The following is a 5,948-nucleotide window of genomic DNA, read 5'->3' on the forward strand; positions in this document are numbered from 1 at the left end:
GTTTACATGACCATGAAATTGTAACCAAGTTTTTTCTTTAGATTTGACTTTTGCCCATTCTTCACTCAAATTATCATTCCAATATGGCTTATATTTAGACTTCACATTAGGTCGATGGTTTTTAAACACAGGAAGTTTACGTTTCATTTCGTCTTTCACTAAGACTGTAAAAGCACAGTATGCGTCTTGAATGTTTTTATCTATGTTAACAGCGTGCTCAATTCGTTGGATTGTTTCATTGATTTCCGCATGGACATCGTCGCTAGTCAGAAAGTCACCCGGGACTTTGTGTGTATTATAACGAGTGCGCGCATCTCCCGTGTCAGGTGGGCGTTCATGTGGAACGGCAGCTGATAGGTCAATTGGTAAGGTACATAACAATAGCGAGTGATCGGGGGTGCTTGAGGGGAAAACGTTTGTGTCACTTATTAATTGCGACATCCTGATAACCTCAAAATTAGAGATTTTGTCGAGTTGTTCATATGGGACACAGATGTAGTCTACAACCGATTTACCTAGCGGCGAAATACATGTCCAATCACGATCATCAAACCTTCCATTTAGAATACAGAAGTTAATATCTGTTAAAAAACGGATAAATAGGTCTCCATGATGATTTTCCGTTTCATCAATGATAGAACGTGGCTTCACAGAGTCTATACCTTCAATGTAATCCGTAAGGCTACCAAAACGGGCGTTGAAATCGCCCACGATAAATATCTGACCCTTGTTTTGGTTACAATAAACTTGTTGTAATAGATTGTCAAAAAAAATCGTAAATGAGCCAATCAAACCACGGGAGAAACAGACGATAGCCCGAAGCTACTCGATACCGTCACTAGCACCCGGTACCCGTCAAACGGACGTAAAACCCGTAAAATAAGTAAACCAAGACCCTGTGACTTGGATAGTTGGAATTGGCTTTATGTACTACAGTAATAATGGAAGTTCATTTACATAACGCATTATTTATAAAATATTCGATGAATTCAGCTACATAACATAGCATGTATACATAAAGATTAGTCTATAGTCTCTTAATTGATATGATAATTATGCATTCTGTGATCCTTTTAAGCAAGATTTGCTGTGAAAGTAGGTTTAAGGTGATCTTTTATTTAAATATTTTGATAGTATTTTATGTTAATTCGTGAAGTGTCCTTAACATTTGAATTAAGAACTAATATAATGTTTATGCATTGCATCAACAAGAGGACCACTTGGCAAATTGGCCAATGGCTAAAAGGTTTTATCGTAAATGTTGTTATCATAATTATTTAGCATAGAGTGGGCCTAGGACCTCCTGTCACTGTTCTATTCATGGTATGATTTCGAGTTTTATTTATTTTGAAAATTGCCAAACAGTACGAGAGTGGTTTTCCCATTTTAAATGTATTTCATTATAACTCTGGAAGCTTTGGAAGCTTAAAATAACGGGCTTACTTTCTGGCATCGTCCCGACGACATGATCTCTCCATGTGAAAACGAAACTTTTCACATTTGCGAATCAAATGTTCCTTGTGTTTCACAAGCAGGTCATCAGTAAGCCTCTCCCTAAAAGAAACGAAAAAACATTATTGTCCGTATTGTTATTGAAGTACGCCTAGCATAGATTGTAATACACCAGCGCATTTGCAAGACAGGACTAAGGAGTGTATGTTTCTTTACATACAATTGTATCAAATAAAATGAAAAATTAGGATTTATGAAGAAGTGCTCAGCCGATCTCGTATGAAGTTTGAATGCATTCAATTATCACAACTCTTCATTCACCAAGATAATTAAGAGTGTTTATCATTGATAAAGAGAAATCGACAAAATGCGGAATGTTGACAAAATAGTGCTGTATTTTCTTGTGAGCACATATAAGACACAACTCTTAGTAGTAATTATGCGAATGAACATTTACTTACATTTCAGCGATGTCGGCTGGAATATTGCTACCAGGACATGCCGTGCTTCTGTGGAGGGCGATAAGTTCGTTCATGTCCTCAGCACTACATCCATACTTGTTCCGATGCTAAATTAGAAAACGAGATGCTATACTTAGCAATTTTGCAGAGATATCCAATTGTTTCTATTATAGAATTTAAGATAAGAACACATATCAATTAGATGCAAAATTTGATATTTGTGAATGAAAGCATATATTCAATCTAGGAATGAAAAATTTTGTCAATTGTCCCTTGCTCAATTATTCATATATTTGAGTAATAAAACATGTTTGTTTTTCTAAATACGTACTTTCAAGTAAATCGCCATCATAGTAAGCTGAGACACTGATGTATCGCTATGGACTGGCTGAACTCGAGGATCATCCTTGTCCGCAAGGAGCTTCCCTAGAGATGTGATCGGCCTGTTGGTCTATATAATCAAAAGAGTGTGCACGTTAAGGAAATTAAGTACATATTGACACCTGATAACGCCGCTATATTTCACTTGATATAACTGATAATGAATATTTTCAATCTTTGAAGTGTTTCACTTACCTTTGCACTCATGATTAATAAAAAAAAAAACTGTTAAATTGTTAGTCCAGATTAAGTTATGTATGTTTATTTGTGTGAACCAATGTAAATGATTGAATTAAGGTGGGGAATAGGACGGGTGGGAGAGTAATTTTTTTTTAAACCGTTTCCTTTTACGTTCCGAGTAGACGCAGTATCTATACAAAGTGGTACAAATATTTCTGGTTTATGGTCATGTTGCAATGAGACATTTTTCAGACTGGTTACATTGGCTTCGGTGACCATGATTGATTGATTAATTGATTGATTGGTTGATTGATTGGTGAGGCTTAACGTCCTTACTCAAGGTTTTAACCGAACCTAGGACACTCTTCGGTGATCAAAGGAGATGGAAAGCATACACTTGGAAATCACTTGTCCGTAAATTGCTGTCAGGTAACTCAGTCTTACCTTGACAGCCATGTCATTTGGGGAGATAGTCAACTCGTACCCATTCCAAGTCGTACCCACCAACCCGTACCCAAATATTGGCGAAGTCGTACCCACATAAACTGGCGAACTCGTACCCAAGTATGGCTAACTCGTAACCAAGTGTGGCTAACTCGTACCCTTCTTTTCCATTAAAATAATAAAGAATATTAAAGATTTTCAGCAGTCAAAATGTTTTTATTGTTATCTTTTTAGCATGTATCACGTTATTTTATGTAAACAACATTAAAAGATATACATGTACATGAACACTCAGCTTTTATTTCTTTCAATACTATGATTTCAATATGGCAATTCTTGTTTTCTTTGTTATGCTTTTTGGATACCGGCATTTTCTTTGTTGTTCTTTTTGGATACCGGCATAAATAAATGATGTGTGTGTAATGTACACACGTGTCACACATCTGATACCACGTGGCCGCCGATGATGCTAGTGCAGTGTAAACTAAAATAGCGCACTAGGAAGCCATTTTACGTCAAATAAACACAGCTAACACACATGAAATAATCTTACCGATTGTGCGAGTATAATGTACACAACTGTTGCGCGCACATTAAAAAAAAAGATAATAACCATACAAACATATTAACATGTATGTATCAACACGTGTATTGTTGTCATTGTTTTAACTGTAATTTGATGTATATGACCAATGGAAAAAGTGAGAGTGTTTAACCATTTCAACAAGGGTTATAAATATAAGTTTGACACAATGATGATCATACCGAATACGGTACACGAAGTTTATACACACGTATACATTATTCCAGTTCCAATAAAGGAAAATCCACATTACCATAACCTACTGTATATTTTATCCAACAATTACTTAAATCACACTCTTGTATGGAGAGGCGGTAACTTGATGTTAAAGAATTTCTTTTTTCTTTTACGGGGCTTTATAGTTTATTTACACACGTATGTACATCATCAGTTTTCCCTAAGAAAGCCGTTGATAATTCAACCGTTCGAGGATTCTTTTTCGAAAAACTAACCACTAACAAATCCTTGAATCAGTATGTAAACTATTTTTGCTTTTTAATCCAAATACCTAAGTGTTATTTGATAATAACATATGATCACTGGTAATATACCAAATACCAAGCCCTCTCTCCACTAGAAGCAGTAGTGGACCAAGGGAGGTAAATCTAACGGAAAATTCCGACTGATTTCTCACTAAATAAGTCTGGCAACTTTCTCTCTGGCATCTATCATAAATTTGATCTAAACTCCCCGGTGAAATAAATCTTGTTGCATCAAATAATTTAATTTTTACATAGTACTTGTTGCATTTAATTTATTCATTTTTTTTCTCTTTTTTTTTTCTGAAGTTACCAAATGTTTTTAAATCTGTATAATCTTTTGATTTACAATATGTCTATATTAAAGGGTTACCCCCCCCCACCGAACGAGAGTGGATCAGGGGAGACCACCCATATAATATACCGGCCAGGATACTAAAGGGCTATATATAGCCGCCTGGCAATCTTTAATGAAGAAATTTTTCTTGTTCCTTTTAGTACTGTAAGAAATAATAAAGACAACAGTTATTGTGGCAGAATAACTTGTTGGAATAAGTACAATTATCGTATATTTTAACTATTCTCATATAGAATTGGTAACTTCATACTTATTCTCAATCTTATTTTTTAATCCTTTTTAATTTAATCTTTTAATCAAATTTATCTAATATACGTAGAAGCATACGTAATCAAATAAAAAGCTGGTTGGTTCTCCTCATATTTTACTTATAATAAGTATAAAACATTATCTTCGACAGAGTAAATCTAAATCCTCCTCCGTATCAGTTAACTTATGAATTCTTTTGTTCTATTAATCTTATATAAATATATACTTTTATTCTTTATTTTTTTTCTTTTCTTTTTCTTTTCTTTTTCTTTTTTTTTCGTTTTACATACACACGAAGGATACAAGTTAAGACGCATACACCATAGGGACCCCCCGGATCATCTATACTTCTGGCCAAGCCCGGCAAAAGGACTAGGTACTGTACCTAACGGAAGCAGTGACGTCCTCTACTGTCGGGTGTAACCGGCTGTACTAGACACGGGGCACATAACAAACCACTAAATAACTCTCCTTAAGTACATAAACATATACAATAATTACACTTTGAACAGTTAACTTCTTTTTTTTTGTTTTTTTTTTTCAACAAACATATATACTCTCTGATAAAATAATTTTTTTTTTATATATTCTTGGTAAGCCTTATTGGCCCCTTTCGGTCGCCCTTCCACGACATTAACACATAAAACGTGGGACAACTGTAAATACCAACGACAAGCGACTGGCGAATATGGGCCCGCCCAAACCGCCACAGAAAGAAGATTTACCGATGATCATACGACATTATACATTGTATATCACCATGGCCTGCGCCGTTTGTAACGAGGAAGTGAGACCCCGACAAGAAGCAATACAGTGCGACCATTGTGATTTATGGCAGCACAGAATCTGTGATTCAGGTAGGTCATGCTTATATGCATATTTAGTTGTTTCAATTTACTTTATTTTTATTTAATATTTAGATAGTTACTTAGTATTTGATATTTTAACATATCTGACAGCTTTAATATTTAGATAATTACCAAGTGTTTGATATTTTAACATATATGACGGCTTTAATATTTCGATAGTTACGAAGTATTTGATATTTTAACTTTAATAGTTAGATAATTACCAAGTGTTTGATATTTTAACATATATGACGGCTTTAATATTTGATATTTCTATATGACGGCTTTAATATTTCGATAGTTACGAAGTATTTGATATTTTAACATATAATGTTTCTATATAACGGCTTTAATATTTAGTGTTATCTACATAATTTTCATCAATACTATGTATCATAATCAAAATACAGGAAATGACAACGATATTTCAAAATATTGTATGGTACAGCACTTTAACATGTAGTTTAATAGGTCTAACATAAATTAAACATGTTATAATTTCATTTCCAGATC

General features: G+C 34.3%; 1 long non-coding RNA gene across 1 annotated transcript; it reads right to left on the reverse strand.

The window, feature by feature from the left end:
- Window positions 1–1,460: 1,460 nt before the first annotated feature.
- LOC117336059 lies at window positions 1,461–4,864 on the reverse strand. The gene is made up of 3 exons (XR_004534528.1): window positions 2,245–4,864; window positions 1,914–2,020; window positions 1,461–1,554 (listed from the first exon to the last, which is right to left on the reverse strand). It is a non-coding gene; the product is annotated as an uncharacterized LOC117336059 (long non-coding RNA).
- Between the last annotated feature and the right edge of the window lie 1,084 nt (window positions 4,865–5,948).

This window comes from Pecten maximus, chromosome 10 (genome assembly GCF_902652985.1).
Source record: "Pecten maximus chromosome 10, xPecMax1.1, whole genome shotgun sequence".
Taxonomy (NCBI): Eukaryota; Metazoa; Mollusca; class Bivalvia; order Pectinida; family Pectinidae; genus Pecten; species Pecten maximus.